The 25125-nt window shown below is 34.0% G+C and overlaps 1 protein-coding gene across 1 annotated transcript in view; it reads left to right on the top strand.

Moving 5' to 3' along the window:
- The window catches only part of LOC125074179 (pyruvate dehydrogenase (acetyl-transferring) kinase, mitochondrial), a 50105-nt gene that overhangs the window by 13583 nt on the left and 11397 nt on the right, over nucleotides 1-25125 (top strand). The gene's annotated exons all lie outside the window — the stretch shown is intronic.

Below are 25125 nucleotides of genomic sequence, written 5' to 3'. Positions count from 1 at the left end.
TTTATCAATGATGTGTTTATCTTACTTGTAAAGTATACGAATACATATCTACCTAAGTATTCATTATTGGACTAATCGCAGTTTACTGCGGGACAATCGCTGCCTTTTTTTACCCAGGCCTGGAGGAGGGAAATGGGTTATGAGGAGGCTTACCCCCCTAAAACCACTTGGATGGTCGTCTTCGGTAGGGATTAGAGGATACGCTGCGGCTGAGCTGATCGTATCGATGTAAAGCATCCGCGTGTAAATGCTTTGTCCTGCTTATTGGTATTATATAGGTAGAACTATCTTCACGGGACGAAATTGATACATATCGTATATCGTAAAGGAACGATATTATCGGTTGTTACCCTTAGCTCCAAAAGAATCGGTTACTGATGTATATAACTGTAAAAGCCTTCTTGTCCTCGTATAACTCAATTGCTAGAAAGTTTCGAGTATACATTTTATTTACTTCCAATAAAAATTGATAAAACGTATTCATTCTTGTCATCGTGTTGTTATGGCCATTATGCTTTAGTCTCATGAATAAGTCTAATATGAAAGATAAAATTTATAGCAAGTGCTTTGTTCCGCAATAAGGCGTACTTGTCCCAGACCTTCCTTCGCACTTCGATATCGATAAGGATAACAGTTTAAACAAACAAGCGAGGTCAATGAAAAGGTTGTTTACACGATTTTTGTCAAGGATATTCTGAGAAATATGCACTCAATATAAATATTAGAAATAAATTAAGGATTTCTTTATTTGTTCCAAGTGTGCACGCCAGTCTAAGTTGGTTGGTTTGATTTAAGGCTAAGCGAGAAGTATCATATCATCCGTCTCTAGAGCGTATTCCAATCGAAAATGGAGTAAAGATGATAAAACCTTACATTTACAGAACCGATAATGAATATCGCAGATTAATTAAGATTTAATGACATCGCGCCAATTGATTGAAATTAGTTACAGATAAAACTAATTGAAAAAAAGTTTTATTGTGATTGGAGATGTATAAAATGTTCTGCACTTTCTCCAAATTTTCCAAGGATTCTTTTTGTAATGCTCCTTTGAGCAACAATTGTATTATAAATAAGAAAAAAAATATATTTAAAAATAATTGGTTTTTGGCGAATTTGGATTCCGCCAGCCTTAAGATTATATCCACGCGTTCTATCTACACGGCCATCTAGAAGCCTGAAGCGAGATATTTTTTCCCTCACATCTCAGATTACTTATGACTAATTTAATCAAGGTCGAAGTACAAAATATTTAACTTGATGGTAGGGCTTTGAGCTTTCTCCTCTCAGTAGGTAGAACTCCTCGCATATTCTATCACCAAGCAGCTCCGTTAATACTGTTCCGTTTCGAAGGGTAAGTGAGCCAATGTATCTACAGGACATAAAATCTTAGTTCCAAGTTTGATGGCCTATTGACGTTGTGAAGAATGGTTAATATTTCGACTTGCCCTTCCAGTTTGCCTACCTATTTAAAAGAAGTTATGAATTGATTCGCAAGTGATTTAAACGTATCGATCCGAATTAAATTAATCCTTCTGTGCCATCTATGAAGTGGAATGTTTTAAATGTCTCGGTAATTTAAAATAAAAGAATATTTAAATACTTAGAATTTTTCAATGTTTACCTGGTGAAAACAATTCTTAAGAAATTCGTAATGATGACTAAATAAACACATTAAAATGTGTCATCTCTGTTCGACTTCAAAGAAGGTTATGTCTTGCACGCTTATTTTATTATGAACCTATTAGTCTATTTTGCTAGATCTCCAGGTGGTTCCGTAATTATTTGACTTATACCACGCCGATTATCGACTAGTTCACTTCCTGATAACAATAATTTAAATTATAAGACGCATCGTATTGATCCGTATCAAAATTAATAATATATTAATTGTATTGTTAATATCTTGTAAAAGATAAAAAAGCCGTTTACACTATATTTTTTTTTAAGAACGCATTACAATGTGCAGTATTTTTTTTAACAGTTAAGAATAAATATAGGTATCTTCGAGAGGAAAACATCTTACAATAATAAATTATAAGGAAAATAATACATTGTTTTTTATTTCTATAATATATTATATCAATATGTAATAATCTAGACCTTGGATTGTGTATCTATAATTTTCGCAAGATACAGATAGTAAAAATCGTTCCTCGAGGCTGTTGATAAGAATGTATTGTATAAAATTACATAATTACGATTAGGCCTCCAACAAGGTCTGATAAGTGTCTTCGGTAGATACAGTACTTGGAATTTAAAAATAATATGACATATACATATATCACTTGTTAAAACGATATATTTAATTAAATAGTTATGGCTTTTTATTAATCGTCCATTGCCGGTTTTTTATTAAAAAGTGAATTGGACTATTAAATTAAATGTCAAGATAAAATACATATTATATCGAACATTTTTTTTGTTTACAATTTATGAACACACATTTACAGTAGGTACGTTATAAATCATAATAAAAATTTTGGCGGATTGATTATGGGCTGTAGGCACAGTACTAAATAGTCTTTTAAAAAAAAGTGCCAATTTCAATGTCGTTAAATAAATTCTTTATTGGAAAGTCAATTTATTTACCGTAACAATACAAAAAAATGTAAAGATCTTCCGTTAGTTGCGTATAGTATTTACAATATTTATGAAATTGTGATATTTTATGAAATTGTGGAATCATAATAACCCAGCTTTTGTAAATGTACTTCTTACCGTTTAAATACTCTGGAGTTTTGCTATTATTATTATTTTAATTGCATATTGCTGTGCCCCTGTTAGCCTTGACTCCACCGGCTGGGGGACCGAGTACTGCAGCTGAAAAAGAGACTCCAAATATACTGGTTTTATACCCATTGTTCGTAGTATTATTATTAACAATGGCACCAACGGTATATTTATGGTCCGAATCCTCTAGAAGCTTTAAAAAAACGAAAGGGGTTAGAACAATTGCTTTAACTATATGTTATGGATATCAGACACAATAAAATAAATATCAAGTATGTTGAAAATATGTAATTAAATAACACAATTTTTAATTAACATCCTATGTGAATTAAAACGATAACAAAAAAAGTTTGTATATCATATAAAACCGTATGGATTAGAAAGAGATAGAGACATAGATAAAGAGGGAAAGGTTACGTGACGATGTCTGTTAGATCCCTCTTCCTCGCCCTAGAAGATCTTCGTTCCATAAAATATTGAGATTCGTAAGTGTTAGATTCGAAAAGTCTTAAGTGTAATACTTCTAATTTTCTCTTCTAACTCTACGTAACGTTTGAATATCTGTTAAAAGATATTATAATTGATGTAAATATGTTTGATTGATTGTGTTTGTGATCGCGTTCAACGATTACATAGCGGTCAAATTATAGACACAAGTCACACACACAAGTCAAATGGAAAAACTAAATTGACATATTTAAGGTTTATTTGTTTTGTTGATGCGATAGTTAGGAGTTATGCTAGGTGACGCTGCAGTATGTCGTTGAACTCCTAAACGATGTTTTTTTGTGTGTTTCAATGTCCACTCAAACTGTGCGATGTTTCAGGTTATTTTTCAACTGTACACGGTCGGGACAGGAAATCAGTTAATTTATTAAATATAGACTTAAAAGTCTTTAATCAAATCAATCAAAATCATAAAAGCCATTCAAATTCATCATTATCATCATCCTCCTGCCCTTATCCCAATTTTATTTGGGGTCGGTCTGTGTCTTCCTCTTCCATACCTCTCTGTCGGACGTCATCTCACAAGTAACATTCTTTCTAACCATATCGTCTTTCACACAATCCATCCATCGTTTCTTTGGTCGTCCCCCACCTCTATATCCATCCACATCCATACTCAAAATCTTAAGACCTACCTATAAGTCACCAATTAATAAATAAATTTGTCTTAGTAGTCGTATATAGTAAATTAATCCCAAATCACATTAAAGTTAGTAGGTACACTCTATTCCAAACACAACAGGAAAAAATCCAAATAAACAACATTTGACGGCAAATTGACGCGATATCATTGGTCGAGAGATTGATTAATCTATGATATTCACTACGGATTTCCGAAAAATAGCGTTATGAGCGTCAACAAACCTGTTACGGAATTTTGGAAGTAAAATTAAAGTGGAAATAAGTAGTTAATTGTATTATAAATAAAGATATATTAATCATAAACTCTTAGTAGCTGAGTTATTAGCGAATCGCATGATATACGTAAATCTAAGGTTTGTTTATCTTTTTTCCTACTTCCATTGAAATAGGCTATCGGTATAAATGACTGCGATTAACGTGTTTTCTAATTGACTAATATCGAAATAATTACAATAACAATGACTTATTTGTATGTACGTGTGTCGTATATGTGTTACACTGTGAATGGGTAATTAAAAATGATAATGACTGTAATGTTGTTCACACTACCCTTTACAATCGGTTGTAATCTCAATCATTAGTTTCACTTGAAAATATAATTGCGCGACTTAGACTGCGTATGCGACAAGGGGGGGGGGATACTGTGTTAGTTATTATATGACCTTCACTCGCTTATGAAATTTCGTTACGATCGCTTGGGTATTGAAGACGTGAAAGCGGAAGCTAACGGGCATGGTGGCTGATCGTGATGACCACATGATGGTTAGTAGTCTCGTCTGCTCATAAACATTGGCGCCGTATGCAAATGCGCCACCAGCCTTGTGACTGAGGTTTTATGTCATCAACCCGGAACACAATAATACTTAGTATTACTGCTTGGCAGTAGAATATATGGTAAATGGGTCGTGTTTACCCAGATGCCATTGCGCGAAGCCCTAATATCAAGTGAGATGTTGACAACATACAATAATACGCCATTTTGATTCGCGTGTTTTTTTATGTTAACGGTAGGCGGACGAGCAAATGGGCCACCTGATAGTAAGTGGTCACGACCGCCCATAGACAATGGCGCTGTAAGAAATATTAACCATTCCTTACATCACCAATGCGCCACCAACCTTGGAAACTAATATGTTACGTCCCTTGTGCCTGTAGTTCACACAACCGGAACACAACAATACTAACTACTGCTGTTAGGCGGTAGAATATCTGATGAGTGGGTGGTACCTACCTAGACGGGCTTGCACAAAGCTCTGCCACCAAGTGAAACTGTCTGAAGCCATTATCGGAAATCAAATCTGACATGTGGCGCTCGTGTTCTGCTGTCGAATCTTCTTACTGAATCACTCTACAGGAGTTACAGATAATGTTAAAATAACAAGAAATGTTTCTCTTTGTTTTTTTTTTAGGAAATATTTTTATTGAAATCGGTGACTAAGCCGTTACCGTGGCTTTAGTTCATTGAATCGTTAATGTAAACTGGTTTACACGTACGGAATATATTCGTGTAACGTAAACACAAGACGATAACAAATATTTTACTCGACCAAGGCTGTCGATGTAGTTGAATACGTTGCGGGGACTTTTTTTTTATAACATATATTAGATCTGCACTACACTGCCTCACTCACCCTTTAAACTGGAACACAATAATACTGACGTTATTGAGTGTTGCTATTTGATGGTGGAACAGTGGAGCACAAAGCCCTACTATAAAAATTATATAACTATTCCTTATCTTGTGCGTGTTAAATAGGACAGCATGTGAAACCAAAACAAATCGAATATATAGTTTGGAAAAAATTGTTTTTTTTTTAATTTAAAATAGGTTGGCACCTGATAAGTCACTACACATAAAGATTGACGCTCTTAGATAATACCTTTCTCACATGACTCTTCTCGGTGGTAGGGTATTGCGCAAGCCCATTTGGGTAGGTACCGTTCACTCACCACGTCTCTCAAACACCAATCAGTATTGTTGTGTTAGAAGGGTTAGTGATATGTAACTATAGGCCATGAACCATAGAACATATCTTCGTTAACAAGGTTACTTGTGCCTGTAGTTACAATGATACAGGTTTTAAAAAATGCACATGTCTGTTGTTAAAATAATAGTCCCGTTATTGGTTAAGAGATTGTGTTAAAGTGATTGACACATAATTGATTAATTGAGGTCTTAAAAACATTGATACGTCGTGACAGTGACTCGTGACATTTTAAAGAGAAAGTAAGCACCAAGTTTTCTTGGACGTAATTCGTGTTTATTGGAAACGTGAGGAAAACTCTTTTGTTCCGCATTGTGAATTTCTTCAACATTTTTAGATCGCGGGACTGACTGGAGTAGTGTTGTGTAATAATCAAGTCTGCCATAAGTTTAAAGGCCGATTATTATTATTGTCCTTATTTGATGAAATTTTAGTTTTTTTCTAAAAATACGTGAAATATATAATTGGTATTTCTTGCCTTATCTGTGGTAGCCCTATCACTGATTACGTACGAGTGACTCAATTCGACCTGCTTCTGCACATGGTCGCTGAAGCGAGTTTATGCGCGTGCAATTGTTTTCGTATTCAATGCAAATTAACAGCACAATACACTTAATGTTTAAATTAATATTAAAAAACACTGTAAAAATGATTTTAATTATAAGAAATTAAACGATTTATTTTATGTTCTCTAATATAATTTAAAATAATATTAAATGTTTTAGTCGGTGTGCACTGAGGAATTCAAAAGATGAAAGAATGAAATATCCAAGTGAATCAATTTTCCCGCCATGACGAGTATCTGTCAATGCTAATGTTGCCAGATTAAAAATATAATATTGTAATGATTTTAATATACAAAGTGACAGATACTAGTCTGTAATATTTAGATAATAATTCGTTTTATGTTTAATATTAAGTTTTTACATTAACAGCCTGTAAATTTCCCACTGCTGGGCCAAGGCCTCCTCTCCCTTCGATGAGAAGGTATGGAGCATATTCTACCACGCTGCTCCAATACGGGTTGGCGGAATACACATGTGGCAGAATTTCGTTGAAATTAGACACATGCAGGTTTCCTCACGATGTTTTCCTTCACCGCCGAGCACGAGATGAATTATAAACACAAATTAAGCACATGAAAGTTCAGTGATGCTTGCCTAGGCTTGAACCCGAAATCATCGGTTAAGATGCAAGTGTTCTAACTACTGAGCCATCTCGGCTCAATAATAATAATATTAAGTATTACATTCTAATTCTAACGTGTCTATGCTGTCGACGGTTGAGAAGTTCCTGGGTTAGTTCTGGATGTAGAATCAGGTCATGCTGAGCATAATAATGCATTGTCTGATCAAACTAATAAATATTGCAGTAATTTTAAAATTCTATCCTAAATATAATATAAATATAATTCCTTACTAATATTATAAATGTGAAAGATTATATTTATGGATGTTTGTTAGTCTTTTACGTAAAAACAACTGAATGGATTTTAATGAAACTTTACACCAGAATAACGTATAGGTTATTATTTATAAAGATTGTGTGAATTATACCTCACAACCAACCCCTAAAACGAGTGAAGGGAAATGGGGTAGGTATAATAAGACACGTCTGCACTGTTTGACAATGTTTTTAATAATGAATATTAAATAATCAAGTAAAGCTGTTCGTTGATTGAATGAGTGGTGAGCGAAAGTGAATGAGTGAAAGATTGAATAATATAATGAAAGAGAAATCTATTATGTATAGAGGCTTGAATTTTTGTATATTCCAACAGTCCCCCTCAAAAATACAAGTTAATATAATATAACAATACCATAACATAATTTCTTTCATTACTCATTTTTACAAATAAAATACTAACTATTTAGTTACATAAACCATAGTTTTATTTATTAAATAAACTCATTCCTTCATTTACTTGATTAACACAAAACATGAATTATTTTTCAAAACAAATTTAAATTCTTTCTTAATTCTATAAATCTCTTGGAAGGTATCGCTTTTGTGAACATGTCAGCTAGTTGATTTCCTGTGGAAATAGGTTCTAGCTTTATTATTTGATTAGCGATTTGTTCCCTAATAAAATGATATTTTATATCTATGTGCTTAGATTTTTTGTGATTTGTGGGGTTATTGGCAATACATATACAACTATTATTGTCTTCAAATATTACAATAGGCTCTGTTATTTGTATAGAAATACTATTTAACAATGACCTTATCCAGACTGCTTCTCTCACAGCCTCAAAGAGAGCCATGTATTCAGCTTCCGTTGAAGAGACGGCGACAGTATTTTGTTTTCGTGTGGTCCACGAAATTGTACAATTATTAAAGGCCTTAAACAAATAGCCAGTTGTACTTTTTCTGTCGTTCTCGTCACCTCCCCAGTCGGAATCTGCATACCCACTTATTATCTCTTTATATTCAGATTTTTTATAAACCAATTTTAAATTAATTGTACCTTTAATGTATCGTAAGAGATGTTTTAAATATTTCCACAACTCTTCGTTATTTTTAGATTGATATCTACTTAATATATTAATACAAGCACAAATATCTGGCCTTGTGCAAAGCATTGCATACATAAGGCATCCTATAACATTTTTACAAGGTGCATCATAGTGAGTGTCTGAATTTAAAGCTACAAAATTGATTTTAGAAGGAAAAGGTGAATTCGATGGATTACAATCTTTCATAGAAAATTTATTTAGAACATTTTGCAAATATGTTGTTTGATCTAAAGAAATTGTATTAGTTGTTCTTTGAATTCTAATACCAAGAAATAGTTTTAAGTCCTTCAAATCAGTCATTTGAAATTTTTGCATTAAACTGTTTTTAAACGCTTGTAATAAATTACTATTTTTAGTAGTAATAATTAAATCATCAACGTACAGAACTATATACACGTTTTTATCTATACAATTTTTGTCTAATATGTACAGACAAGGATCTAATTCAGAGTTCTTAAAACCCATTTCCTTGAGAATGAGATCGAACCGTGCATACCAACACCTGGACGACTGCTTTAGGCCATATAATGTTTTATTCAATTTACAAACCTGGTTATTACTTGCTAAAATACCTTCCGGTACTTCCATATAAATATTTTCTTTCAATATACCATTTAGAAACGCGGTTTTAACGTCCATGTGGTGTAAATGTAAATCAAACTGATTTGCCAGTGCTAATATAAATCTAAAAGTAGTTATCCGAGCCACTGGTGCGAACGTTTCGTGATAGTCTTGTAAATACTCTTGAGTGAAACCTCGAGCAACCAACCGAGCTTTATAACGTGTAGGTTCACCAAATTCATTATTTTTAATTGTAAATACCCACTTGCAACTTATAATATTAACATTTTTCGGTCTAATAACTAATGTCCACGTTTGGTTGCTTCGAAGCGACTCAATTTCATCGTGTATAGCGTTCAACCACTTATCAGAATCGTGCCTATCGAAGATATTCTTATATGATGTAGGTAAAGATTGCGTATCATTAAAAAGAGATAAAAATAAATCAGGATCGTGCATTTGCTTATAATTCTTTGGGGGTAATTCTCGAATTCTTTCGCTACGTCTTAAATTAGTGGTATTCGATGAACCGTCCAACGAATTGTCATTAAAAGAATCTTGTTGTTGATCTATTTTTAGCTTTGCCGAATCAATTTCGGGCTTACTAAATTTTGAAAGGGTTTCAATGTTGTCACTACTGCTACGTGTAGGGCGTGATTTTTCAAAGTTTAACTCGTCAAAAATAACATCGCGAGCTATAAAAACTTGATTATTTTCGATATTGAATAATCTATAACCGTTTGCATCGTAACCGATCAATATTGACTTGAAAGATTTCTCATCAAATTTAGTTTTTCTAGCTTTGTTATGAACGTATGCAGTAGATCCAAACATTTTTAAATGATTTATTTTCGGCCTTTTACCATGCCACATTTCGTATGGTGTTTTATTTATCAGAGTTTTAGTGGGTAGTATGTTAATTAAATAAGTAGCTGTTAAAACAGCTTCACCCCAAAATATTTTATTTAATTTCGCACTTGTAACCAATGTTCGAGCCATTTCGGTTAATGTACGATTCATTCTTTCTGATAAACCATTTTGCTGTGGGGTGTAAGGAACCGTTAAATGATACATTATCCCTTTGTCAACACAAAATTCTTTGAATTCGTTTGAAAGATACTCTCGGCCATTATCGCAATATAAATTAACAACTTTAGAATTAAATAAATTTTCACATTTTGTTACGTAGTCTTTCATACATTTATATGCTTCAGATTTAGAATGCATCAAATACGTTACTGTATAATGAGTAAAATCGTCAATAAAAGTAATAAAATAATTTTTATCATCAAATGTAGGTGGTGTAATAGGACCACAAATATCGGAATGAACTATAAAAAGTGGCCTATTTCTGACTGATTTATCTTTTGATTTTGCAAAGGGCAACCGCGACTGTTTACCAAGTATGCAAGACTCACATAATGTATCATTAGGCATAATATCATTAATTAGGTAACTATCATCAATTAAGTTTTTTAGAATGTTAAATTTATTTTTGTTTAAGTGACCTAGACGCTTATGCCATAGTTCGTAAGATGTAGAAGTTTGAGACAAATTTAAATTATGTTGAGATCGCGTATGCACTTGAAAAACTAATTTAAATAAATTATTACTGATAACACTCGATACTAAACACTTGATACTATTGTTAATATAAACACTGTTATTTTTAAATATAACAACCATACCTCCTTGTTGAATACGATATACAGATATTAAATTACATGGCACGTCCGGCGCATATAATACATTATTAATCGCCCCTTGAAAACCTAAATTAGTAGTGACATTTATTGTACCTTTACCAAACGCTTGAATGCTTTCATTGTTCTTAGCTATACCAATTTTAATCGGTATTGTGAAGTCTGAGTAGGAAGAAAATAATTCCTTACTATTTACAACGTGGTCAGTTGCACCCGAATCTAAAATGAAAACAATATTATTAATATGATATTTATAAGAATTTGACAACTTACACGTTGAAAACATAAATGCGAAACTGTCCTCGTTATCGTTTCTGATTTGCAAAGCGCTCGCAGCTGCTGTTTTACTGCCGCTACTACCTCCATTTTGTTGTAACTTTTTGAAAAATCGACAATCCTTCTTCATATGATTTCGTCGTCCACAATAATCACAATATAATTTTGAAATTTTATATGATGAATTTCCGGCGTATGACTTCTTTTTACAATAATTATATGATTTCCTTTTATCGAATCCAATTTTGTTCTGCGATTTGAATTTATTCGTTGATGTATGTAAAACTTTGAGTTCTGTCGTCGTGGTATTCTTTAGTTTGACTTCGTGATCTAGAAGACGAGTTTTTACAAAAGATAGATGCAATTGTTCCTCTCCAAGTGTTTCCAGTGCCGTTATAACACCATCGTATGATGTGGGTAGAGTTAAAAGTAAATGTGATATTTTATCCATCTCATCCAATTTTGCACCAGCCGATATTAATTCAGTAATGATATTATCGAAATTGTTAAAATGTTCGAATAGTGTCACATCTGGCTGTAGTTTCATATTAAGTAACTGTTTACGTAAAGCCAATTGAGTCGCTAAGCTCCTCCGCTCATATACTTTGTCTAGTTCGGCCATTATGGATTTTGCAGTAGAAGAACCTCTTGCAAAGCTTAAAAATGTGTCACCCAAGTAATCTACAATCGTACCTTTTGCTAGCATATTCTTCTTAATCCACTCATTATCTGGTATTGGTGGTGGTTCTTCGTCAATAACAGGCAATAACTGCATTTCTTCTAGTAGTGACCTTATACGAAACTTCCAAGTACTATAGCGATCACCGTTAAATTGTTGTATATTTCTTTTACTTCGCGAATCCATTTTGAGTAACACTTTTACTATTAATTTTAATTATTTAAACAACTTTAAACATGACCTGGGCCCATAACCTGAAGGGAAATGGGGTAGGTATAATAAGACACGTCTGCACTGTTTGACAATGTTTTTAATAATGAATATTAAATAATCAAGTAAAGCTGTTCGTTGATTGAATGAGTGGTGAGCGAAAGTGAATGAGTGAAAGATTGAATAATATAATGAAAGAGAAATCTATTATGTATAGAGGCTTGAATTTTTGTATATTCCAACAACGAGCGAAACCGCCGGCGAAAACTAGTGAAAAATAAAATTAAGTAAAATTTCGACATGTTAAACCGGTCCCTTCCTTAAAAGTATCGTTATATCACAATGTGTGGGGTCACGTGCGCAGGCGTCTATCTGCTAACTCGCACGTATCGTTTTGCGTTCAATTTCAAAGCAAATCCATATAGAATTTATTTCCAGGTGGGTGTTCTACGTACTCTCATATCATCATATTTCAGGATTCAATTGAATGTAAAAGTCACCTTTGGTTTAAAAACCACAATAATGATTGCCACCCCGTCACATGCTGAAAAAGTCGCGGGTTGATACTAGTCGTATGTAACCTGGAAATGAAACTACGCTTTTTAAAAAAAATGAATCATGTAAATATATAACCCTTATGTTTTGTTTTAAATATGACAATCAAATTATATTGAAATAGAGTTTTTTAACTTACTTGAAATACTTGTATAGGTGCTAAGTTCTTTTACAGACCCAAAATACCCTTACAAAGTTAACTGATTGAATAGTCGATTCCAATGGTAGGCGGAGCAAAAATGAATAAACTACTTTGACCTTGAACTGACGTGATCGAGATCTAAAACGGTTAAAAGTTCAATATATATTTATGAAAATATGACGTTTTGATTATTGGCGATGTGTTATTTAATTGGATATAAGTATTTAAATGGAATGGTGATGTATTAATTATGAATTAAGATATATTATTCAATTGCTTGTTCACAATAGCTTTTAACAAATCTCAAGGTAATAAATTAATAATACTAAAAATACGTAAGTACATTGAGGGTTTGTTTACTTTAGCTCGTCCTGCCACTGGAATTAAGTCTACCGAAAACATTGACAGCGTCATGATTTGACAAATAATTCTTTATTTTTTTTTACTAATTAGAGATAAAAAATGACGAGTACTCAACGATAAGACGTAACGTGTTTTGCTTGACAATATTGTTATTGTAACGACAGAGTAATCAGAAAACCCGTTTATAATACACGTAATAATATAAACTTCGTTCAAATAACAACTAAGTAAGTCAGTTTGTAAATAGATCTTCTATTGTGACCTAATTCTAATTGAATCGTGTGACGTCACAACGTACATACATATATTAGGTGTAGTAACTGTGCCCCCCGTATCAATTGAATATGCGTATAAATTAAATTGTCATAATTATTCATAGATTCGACCGATGTTTACAACTATTATTTGCATGTGTAATTTTTAGCCGTTTTGAAGATTATTTCGGACAGATGGACGGACTGAAATACAAAATAAAGGTTGTAGTAATAGGCTTAATATCTTTGTAGGAGGTAGTTATTTTGAAAATAGACTTTAATTTTTTTATTACATAGATTGAAATTATAATATTATTAACAAAACAAATTTACTTTTAATAAATTTATTACATGAATATAAAATAATAATTAATCAATAACAAAATACTTTAATCAATTTCTGGTTTGCTTATATTATTACAAAAACAGTTTAACAGTCGCCTGACCGTATATCGCACTGCTTCCCGCTAAAAAGCAAATGAATTAAAAATACGTCTGACATCTTGACGCATGACGTTCGGAAACTCACACTAATTCTCCTATTCATATTATAATATCATGATTCGGTGCCATGGATTCAGGAGGTTGATAATCGTATACTTCAATAGCTGCTGCCTATAAATCCTTTATGTTATGCTTGTTTGTTTGTTTTTGTAGTCCAATAGGACTAATAGAGTAATAACTCTTACTTAAATAGTCTTTAGAGTATAATTTATTATTATTTCGTCATTACGAGTAATCTTGTTTATTTTAAATAGGAAGTCGGCAAATGCGAACATCCATAATGAAAATAGATTTTAATATTGAATGTTACTTTAATATGTCACCGTTTTCAAGTCTGCTGTTTCCGTAAAACGTAAACGCCCCTAATTTGATAAACAAACAGATTGACATACAAACATTATGACGTAGTTAAACATTATTTATTTATTAAATATATTATTACACATAGCATAAATATTTTACAAAAAGCAGACTTAATAGTCGTGCAGTGCTTATTTAATGTATATCTAGATAAAGTGTGCACTACAAAAGGATTAAGACAAAAGAGCCAATTTTATTATCATGGTGTGCGTGACAGTTACACTTAACACTCGCCAATCGTCGTACTACTTTACTAGTGTGCGTGTACTTAGTGACCAGCAGTTGGCCAGTAAGTAAAACCAAAAGTGGATTTCGGCATTCAAATTTTTTATGTCATAAGTAGGCGGACTCAAATGGGCCAGCAACGTTGGTACTGTAAGAAATATTACTCATTCCTCATATCACCAATGCGCCACCAACCTTGGGAACTAGGATGTCATAACCCTTGTGCCTGTTACACTGGATTTACTTGGGCTTTGTGCAAGCCCGTCTGGGTAGGTATCACCCACTCATCAGATATTCTACCGCCAAATAACAGTACTCTGTATTGTTGTGTTCCGGTTAGAAGGGTGAGTGAGCCAGTGTAATCACAAGCACAAGCGACATAACATCTTAGTTCCCAAGGTTGGTGGCGCATAGGTGATGTAAGGAATGGTTAATATTTCTTACAGCGCCTTTGTCTGTGGGTGGTGGTGACCACTTCCCATAAAGTGGCCCATACGCTCGTCCGCCAATAAAAGCCATAAAAAAACCCTCCAAACCGAAACAATACTAAGAATTGCTGTTTGATGTTAGATAAGATAGTAATTGTTGCCGTGTATCGTAACGTATTGTTTTTAACGCTGGTCTTGTCCACAACAATACCCAAATTTATAGATAAAATGAAAAAAAGTCGTAAACAAGATTATAAATTAAATACCGATTATACTTTCAATAAATATTATTAATAATTAATAATATATGAGATATCTTATTTCCTACAAGATAATATTTGTTTGATAATCAATTAGCAAGTGTAACGCTTCTATTTTGAAAAGACTTAATTTGCATAGAATAGTTATTCCAAACCAAAATTTAATATAGACTTAAAATACCGAAGACGAGGATATTATATGGTTTCGGAATTTGACAACGGATCTCTATAAATTAGTCGTGAAGTAGATATCCTAAGTACACACTTAAGCAAGATTAACATAATCTAATATAACATTTACGTAGCGTAGTATATCTTTATAACTTAGCTATATATATAATAATAAATGACGACGCTTGCGTGACGCTGAAGTCTCACCAGGGAATTATACCACTATGGAATTAGTCTGCGTTCGACCTTTTGAGTTCATATCTTAACAATATAATTAAAAGAAAAAATCTCCGCTGAGTTCTCAATTAGTATGGGAGTCCTTCAAGGATCAATTCTTGGTCATTTTCTATTCCTCATATACATAAATGACTTGTTCTACCCTATGAGTGACAAAGGCGAGATAGTGTTGTTTGCTGATAATAAATCACTTAAATAAAACAGGTTCCGAATGTTGATGGAAACATCATTGTACATGGAAAAAGGTTAAAAAAATAAAATATATATCCCGCTGAGTTTCTTTCGCGGGTTCTTCTCAGGTCCGAGGTGCTAAATTCCGAACCGGTGGTAGATTTTTGACAATCAATAAGCAAGTGTAAACACTTCTTTATTCTATTTTTGACTTTGACTTTGACTTTGACAACGCTATCTATGAGACAGTATTATTGGTTAGGTGTAAGTAATCTAATGTTGACTGGATTGAAACTTGTTACGGCTATCGCTCGATTTCGTGTAGGTTTCTGATATGGTACCAACTGGCAACTGCTGGACAAATACATATATTTTAATTTCAAGGCCATCTCATGCATAGCAGATAGGTAGTAGTTAAAGTGATTTGTCACAGATAAGAATCGATACCAAGATCGTAACACAAAAATATACAGTATCTAACGCTACAGTAATCGGTTGTCTATCAAACAAAAAAATGATGGAGAGATTTCTATCTATATAGATCATCTGAAGTTCTGAAGTGTTATTGAAATAATATCTTGTATATGTTTGAGGATTAGATGAATATTTTCTTGTAAATATTGTTTGTGATTTATTATAATTTAAAAAAGAAAAACAGCGCCCGAAATGGATCATGAAAATATATCTCAAATTAAATAATACTAATAATTCATTAATAGATAGATTCAATTATATCGTTATGTTAAAATTTTAAGTATTAAGTAATTTTAAAGGTTAAGAGCCGAGATGCCCCAATTTAAATGTCATCCCGGGTCTTCTCGGTGGAATCGTACGATTGTTTCGGAAATAAACTACTTTTTAACTAAAATTTCTTTATTTTGGAATATGTATGCGAGTTCATTATCAGCCTATAACTTTCCCACTGCTGGGCTAAGGCCTCCTCTCCCTTAGAGGAGAAGGTTTGGAGTATATTCCACAAGTATTGACTTTGGACGCAAGATCACAGTAAAATGGTTGTTTTTGAACTATAATTTCTTTATTTTGGAATATGTATTCGAATTCATTAACAGCCTGTAAATTTACCACTGCTGGGCTAAGGCCTCCTGTCTCTTTGAGGAAAAGGTTTGGAGTATATTCCACCAAGATGCTCCAATACGGGTTGGTGGATACACATGTGACAGAATTTTGTTGAAATTAGACATATGCAGGTTTCCTCAGGTTTTCCTTCACCGCCGGTGATTGCCTGTGCTTGAACCCGCAATCATTGGTTAAGATGCACGCGTTCTAACCACTGGGCCATCTTCCGCCAATTATTATTCATCTTACGCCAATATATCATCATATAATTTTTTTATATACAATTTGTATTAAGCTTTCCTACATGACTAAAGGTCAACCGCTAGTCAATATAACTGTTCATTGAAGGCTCAGATCACTCAACCGATAACCTTGGACAGATAAAAACAATACAGCAATGAAAATTATCTCAAGTTCAACTCGAATCAATCGAATATATATTTGCACGCAAATAGAATCATTATCGCGGGTAATCCTCTATCAATATCGAACAAATACTACGATGTTGGGATGATAAACACTTGAAATGATTTGACTTGATGGAACGGCTTTATCCCACTCATATTCTACCGCCATATTGTGTCTTTGGGCATAAGGCACATAATATATTAGTTCCCAAGGTTGGTGGGGCATTGAAATAGATAACATTTCTTGCAACGCCAATATCCTACCAAAATAGCCAATTGCCTGTCCGCTTAGGTATATCATTTAAAATCACAGCCGGTACGTAATTATTATTAAATTTGATTTTTCGTTGATTGAGATAGGCCTTAGGCTATACTAAGTTAAACTGTAATGGAGAAGTACCCTTAAATTCCCATTATGACAAAGGACATACCAGAAAAGACTAAAAAAAAAATTGTCTGAAGTCTACGTCTTCTTATAGAGTAAGATACTTATGAATATATAATATCTATATATGAATCATACTTCGAAAAAAAATAATAAAAAAATCCTCAAATTTAAATCGCTATGCTGGCTGGTAATAAAATATGCAGATACAATACAATTTTTTGTTTATTTTATTTTTATAGAATGGCCCTAGTCGCTTTTGATATTGTAGTTTAATTGTCACTTATTTTGTTAATTATTTATTTGAATTGTAATTTACACTTCTTTTTCTTCATTTGTTAGCATTACTGTGTATAGTTTACTTTTGGAAACTGTATTGGTAAATGTTTTGTCTTTTGATTTTGATTAAATCTGTTACTTTGTACTGTTTGTTTCCTTAACAAAATAAAATAAAAAAACACAAGGAAACTGTCTCTAAAGAAATAACAATAAAATCAAAGTATCCGTAATTATGGAAAAATCTTGCAAAATCTATAACACAGAATCATATAGCACAAATTGAGCAAAAATGAAACTTCTGTACACAAATACTCAAAGATGAAATATAACCACGCCCATTAAATAGCATGTTCTTTGTCTCTCTTCTCGTTTCCCCTAGAGCGTCCCCCGTTTCCTTTTCACCAGTTTTCCCCCCTCATTACATCCGCGAACCTATTACAATGCACATCTGTGTTATAAAGTGAAGTAGAAAAGAGTTCTCGGTAGAATCTTTCCGAACCAGTGGTAGCTTTGTGTTTGATTCAATTCTGTAACATGATTAAAAGTTCTTTTAAGAGCGTACTGGAAATATGTAATCTGAAACAGATGTATATGAAACAACAACAGATTCCAATGTGCTTTAAATGGTAAATTATTTTGATAATGAAAGAAAAACTCGCTAAACATTACAACAGACACAGGACATCCTCATCCCGACAGTATGTTTACGCTCCATTAGCCTTGTATTACATTGAATTTAAAACAATAAACACACTTATTAGTGTATTGTAATACTTTTGTGTATAAAATTGTGGTACATGTGCCAGATGAAAGTCACAAGTGTATCCAACAAAGTGGGTTGCATTGGAATCACATAATGAAGTAAACTTCAGACCGTCTCTAAAAGATGGAAGGAGGCGTTTGGCCTACAGTGGGACTTTTCCAAGTTGTTTTTTATAAATCCGAATATATCGATAATCCGAACTCATTGTTTCTTTGTTCGTTTATTACTCTTTCACGGCTAAACTGTTCAAGCGATCATTATTAAATTTCTCCCTCACAGAAAAAGACATAGGATACTTAACACCTGTCCTGATCCTCAGAGACGCCAACGAAACTTATGATACAAATATCTAAGCAACAATTGACGTCCGTCTGTAGCATCATTGTTGTGTGACAAAAGGAGAAATGAACAATTTAGGCAATTGAAATATTAATAGCAATAACGTCAGTGTCTCATTCCGCAATAAAAGGAGACAAAATAAATGGGGACAATAGCAAAATAAATTAATAAATGAAAACGTTCAACCGAATTTGTATTCGACATCTTTGTTCACAAGTATCAAGACTATTTATAAACTCTCAAATGTATTTATAGCTAAACATATATAATCGTGCTAATTAATGTTCACGATGTGTTTCGTGATAGAATCGTGATAGCCGTCATCACAGCTCCCCGCATCGCATCACGCCCCTTATCATATATAAACGATCAAATATTATTAACAAACAGAGATGCAATTTCATGGAAAATATTTTGAACATAAAAATAATTTATGTTATGATGTCGGTAAATTGTGTTCATGCTGAAAATTCGTCACTGGCAAAACTTAGTTGGGGTTTTTTTGGTAGTACTGGCCCCTGGGAACTTACATTTACAATCTCAAAGTTGTAGGAATCAGCCCTAGGCCTACGTCAGCCAAGATATCAAATCTATCGACTAACCAACAGTCCAAGAGATATCGTTTTGTTCAATTCTGTGCTCACCACAGATACTTTCTTTAGGCCTTGGTCTTATCATCTGATACGACGATAGACAACATTGCCGAATTCTGGATTCCCTTGGACTGGACTTTTTATTGGCTGGCTATTTAAAACCAGCATTGGATCTACGGATTCCGTGCGATTTTCTAATAGCACAAGCTATGCTACTAATAAAGACATACTAAGGAAGGTAGTAGACCTTCATTAGTATTACTTTATTTATAATACAACACTATTACACTTAACTACTTATATCCACTTTAATTTTACTTCCAAAGATCCGATAACAGTTTAGTTTTTGTCCCCTTGTAGTTGGAACTGACTGAGGACAGGCGACGCATCGGTCTTAACGTAACAAAAACATTCACGAAGGTCATTAGTCTTAGACAGTTTGATCAGAATAATAATTTTATTTAATCTTGCAACTACGCAATAAACGAATATTTGTTTCTTTTCCAAACAAATTGTTATATTAATTTGGCTCCGTGTCAACCTCAACAGGATTTAAATTATAGTGTCGCGTTTTTTTCATTATGTCTTATACTGGTTGTCAGCCGCGGCTTCGCTTGCGTTTTAGGGCTTGGTCAAGCGTCATCTATCCTTCCATGGAGTTCAAGATTGCTTCGTACCGAATTTCGTCGAAATCAGTTTATAGTTTGGCCGTGAAAGTACAGACAGGCAGGGATACTATTACAGCAATGCATTTTAGCATTAGCAGCCTGTAAATTTCCCACTGCTGGGCTACAGGCCTCCTCTCCCTTGAGAAGAAGGTTTGGAGCATATTCCACCACGCTGCTCCAATGCGGGTTGGTGGAATACACATGTGGCAGAATTTCGTTGAAATTAGACACACGCAGGTTTCCTCACGATGTTTTCCTTCACCGCCGAGCACGAGATGAATTATAAACACAAATTAAGCACATGAAAATTCAGTGGTGCCTGCCTGGGTTTGAACCCGAAATCATCGGTTAAGATGAACGCGTTCTAACCACTGGGCCATCTCGGCTACACCAATGGCCCACATGATAAGATGTTTACCACAGCCCAAAGCCATTGACTCCTTAAGGGATATTAAACAGCCCTTTCGTTTACAATGCGCTTTAAATCTATTCTTGCACGAGTATTGAGCGTCGTTCGTGTTTACAAGAAGTCTTAGTGTGTGTGAGACGATTACACAAGACTAAAGCCGGCAAAAAATACAAATTAAATTATATGATTACCTTTGTTTTTAAGTTTTACGCGTAGTTTGACGTGGACGCCTTCGTGGGTGAAAAGAACTATGTGCCTCATGTCTATTAGACTGATTAACTCAGTCTTTAAACCGGAACACAATAATTTAAGTATTGCTTTTTGGCGGTAGAATATATGCTTACTGAGTGGTATTTACTCTGACGAGCAGAAGTAAAATTATTGTATTAGCATTAGCAGCCTGTAAATTTTTCCACTACTGGGCTAAAGGCCTTCTCTCCCTTTGAGGAGAAGGTTTGGAGCATATTCCACCACGGTGCTCCAATGCGGGTTGGCGGAATACACATGTGGCAGAATTTCGTTGAGATTAGACAGATGCAGGTTTTCTCACGATGTTTTCCTTCACCGCCGAGCACGAGACGAATTATAAACACAAATTAAGTACATGAAAATTCAGTGGTGCCTGCCTGGGTTTGAACCCGAAATCATCGGTTAAGATGCACGCGTTCTAAATACTGGGCCATCTCGGCTTTTTAAAAAAAATATTGTATGATATATTCAAATGGATCACTGTCCTGTGGGTCCCGTCAGAGTGTCTATTTCATATGGCCGCATGTTAGGACTAGCTTCAAATCCCAGTTCAGAACAATAAATGAAATTGAAAATTCATCCTGGTAGAATAAGCGTTTGGTACGGTTGGGTAGTTTTATATTAAAATAAACGTATAAACTAAAATTACGAATCAAAATTGCTTCTACGATTTTGGAAATTTTTTGAGTTATTTTTTCAAGAATTTCTCAGTGCCAGATAAATGGGGATTGGTTACGCTACCGTGCTTCGGAGAACACGTAACGCTTGCTCGTGCGCCTAAGTATTATTTGAAATGTTAGTCCAAAGGTTCGAAGAAATTGCCAAATTTGTATTTAGGCGAAGGACTTCATAAATAAACGTATGTATTTCGTTGTAAATATTCGTCTACACGCCAAGGGCAAACATGTTTATAAATAACATTTTATAAATAAACAAAGCGGTTCCGAAGTCCACCTGTGTCATAGTCCACTGCGGATGGCACAGAGATGTTTTAAAAATAGACGGATGTAAACATTACAGACTGATGCTGTGAACATGTGCATGTCCCACTGATGGGAGGCTAGCCATTATTCGTCTCTTTGATCAATTTTCGCAGATATTTTTAACTTTGCCGTTTCATAAATTCAAATCATTTGTAAAAAATACATTGGTAAAGAAGTCATAATATTCAATACAAGATTATATAGATGATAAAGAAGAAGCTTTTTGACATTCAGGCAGGATTTTATTTAATTGACATAACTTAGTGTTGGAAAAGAGTATCTACTGAGTTTCCTGCTGATTCTTCTCGGTATAACCAACATTCCGAACCGTCTAATACAATTCTGAAAAATGCCAATTAAAAAGTACTTGTAAATACAGATTTACAAGTACTTTTTCGAACGAGATTCACGTGTTCTAACCATTGGATCAAAGCCGAGATATCAAAATCAAAAGCAATATACAGATATTGCTTTTGATTTTGATTATCAATACGACGAATCTGTGAAACTGTGACCTTATAAATGTCCACAGCTGGGCTAAACTCTCCTTTCCTTTTTGAGTTAAAGGTTCGACCTAATTCAAGGTCGATGCATGTTGGGTGGTACACACGTGGCAGATTTTCGTCCGAGAGTTTTAAACAACAAATTAAGCGCATGAATTTTTCATTCAACTCGCAATCGAACGAGATTCACGTGTTCTAACCATTGGATCAAAGCCGAGATATCAAAATGATTCGAAATTAGGCCATGATGTCGCGATGCACGAGAGCAGGTATAATGTATTCTCACAGTAAAACGTAGATTCTGAATGTCAATCGATCGCTCTAAAAATGGTTGAAACAAACGTATAAGCCACTTACGACCCGATCGAGTCAAGTGAGGTCGCTGGCTGAGCGTGGAAAATAAAACGTATCGGATATAACTTAAGAGAAATTAGCAATTTTCGTGTTGATAAAGTTCCTATTTTATTAAGGGATTACAAAAGAGGAGGAGTGTTTTAATAAGTCTGCACATCTGTGTATATTTTGTCTTGTTTGATGATTTTCTTTGCATTGGGTTCACTATACTTTGAGGTGATCACATCTCAATGACATTTTTATCGGTAATTGTTAATATTTTTTTTAAAGCGTCCGTATGAGGAAATTCTCGAAGTTTTATTTTAGATTTAAATTATTTGAATTAAAGTTAATTTACAATAAAAATATTGCAATATATTGATAAAAATCATACACATTCAATCAAACGGATCAATGTCACTGTCGAAGTTATTAAAAGTTCAACCGCAGTGCCAAGTGTCTGGTGCTAAATCACACAAACGACGTATCTTAATACAAGAGATGGTATATTTTTTTAAATTAATATAAGGAAGTTTTTTAGAGTTAACAGTGGTTTTGCTTCCGTGGCTCAAAAATTCCTAAAGCCTTCGTCTTACGTCTTAACTCTCTGGTTGTGTCGTGTTGAAGTCCAATCGGATTATGAGCATTTTCTAATATCGTCAAGCAAGGCTTTTATACTAAAATCAGTCAAGATGATATCTTCACAGCCTTAAGAATCTATTATTTGAGTTATTTATCTATAATTATTGGAGAAATTAGTTCATAAAAAGTTTAGAATTATCTTATGACCATTTTACCTAATTTTTTTGATAGTTGTATCATTTTCCGCTTCACTGATTGATTTATTATTGAACCGAGAAATATAATTCTATTAATACTAGATGAGAGTAATGCGATTATAATTCTAAATTCAAACGTGTTAGGAAACCATTACACGCGATGAATAATAATAACCGGTCTAGGCGGAGCATAATAATAAACGCAAAGAGGAAAGTCCGCTCTAAAAAATACTAATTGACAACACGTCTACCGTCAAGGACGAACTTGTTTATAAATACGAGTCCAAAGTCCGACGAGCGTTTGTTCGACTAACGGATTGACGATTCGTTTGGACGTTTTTTGACATTTCGATGCACCTAATTAGTTTTGCGGATTGGAGATGGTCCAGTGAGTTTTTATGTGCTTATAATTGCTTGTATTGGAAACAAACTTGTCATATGAGGGGCCGGATTTAGGGTAGGGCTACCGGGGCAACTGCCCTGGGGTTAGAGGTAATAGAGGTTCCAACGAGTTAAGAATTTAATAGTAAAAAAATAATAAAAAATTTAAAAGTAAATAGTAATACTATAGTATTGCTGTTATAAAAGTAACTGTTAGAGTAAGTAAATTATAAGTAAGCCTTACTGACAGAAATGAAATTCTTAAAATTAATTTATAAATAAATTTTACTTTTGAAGGTCGAAATCAAACGACCTTAAATTATCCGAAGGTTTATTGTCAATTTAGCGTATATAACTCAGAACGTATCAGATTTCCGCACCGCTGATTTGGAAAATAGTCTTATCGACAGCTGTTTGGTAAATTGAATAATCGAAGAGCCGATCGTATTTCGTAAAGGAGTGTTGGCGTGTGATAAGCGATTATCTAAATTGAAGCCTTCTTTGTACGCTTTCAAATTTGACGATGTCTGACTATTTTCTTTGAATATTTGAAAATGTTGTTAGACGTCATATCCTGCCTGCTTATATATATATGAAGAACCCAAAGAGTTGCGCTCATCAGATATATTATACATCAGATATAACAGATACATTTCACCTTCGGACATCTCGTCAAAATTCCCAATATCACCCGCACCACCTAGATGTCCGAAAATCCACAACAGCGCGATTTTTAAGACATTTTCTGCCTCGCACAACCACTTTGTGGAACCAGCTTTCGCCGGCGGTTTTTCCGAACCGATACGACTTGGGAACCTTCAAGAAAAGAGCGTACTCTTTCCTGAAAGGCCGGAAACGCACCTGCAAGCCCCCCGGTGTTGCAGATGTCCATGGGCGGTGGTAGTCACTTTCCATCACGTGAGCCTCCTCCTCAGGTGTAATGCCACCTCTGACATAAAATATATATATATATATATATATCGGAGCGTGGTTACTTTGGTTGTTGATTTGGATAATTAATGAATCGAGTAGTTGGCAATAATGTTTGATGGCTGATTTACTTCTAAGAGCGGGTCACCCCGAATGGAGTTGTAAGTGTCATGGCAACGCGAGTCGTTATGTTTTGACAAGCTTCTCGAATGCGATGGTTGCTTGCAAACTCATTTGCTCTTAATCGAGATGAATTATTGTAATCCTTTGATATTATTGTGGTGTACGATTATTGAATCAATGAATACAGTGATTAGACGATATTAAATACGTTTTATTTTGTGAATATCTCCATTGCACGCCCACATAGTCTTACAAATGTCGGATCAATCCCCGAACCCAACTGTTCGGCATCCTGCTTCTCCGACATATATATATATATATAACCTCCTCATGCATCTCGTTGGGACAGGGAATAACACGCCAGACAGTAATCATCTTTAATGATTGAAAGACTTTACTTATCACAAATATTCACACAAAACAATCGGACGGAATGTGTGTG

Source organism: Vanessa atalanta, chromosome 27 (genome assembly GCF_905147765.1).
Source record: "Vanessa atalanta chromosome 27, ilVanAtal1.2, whole genome shotgun sequence".
Lineage (NCBI taxonomy): Eukaryota > Metazoa > Arthropoda > Insecta > Lepidoptera > Nymphalidae > Vanessa > Vanessa atalanta.
Note: the sequence above shows the minus strand (reverse complement) of the source record. Positions and strands in the feature narration are given on the sequence as shown.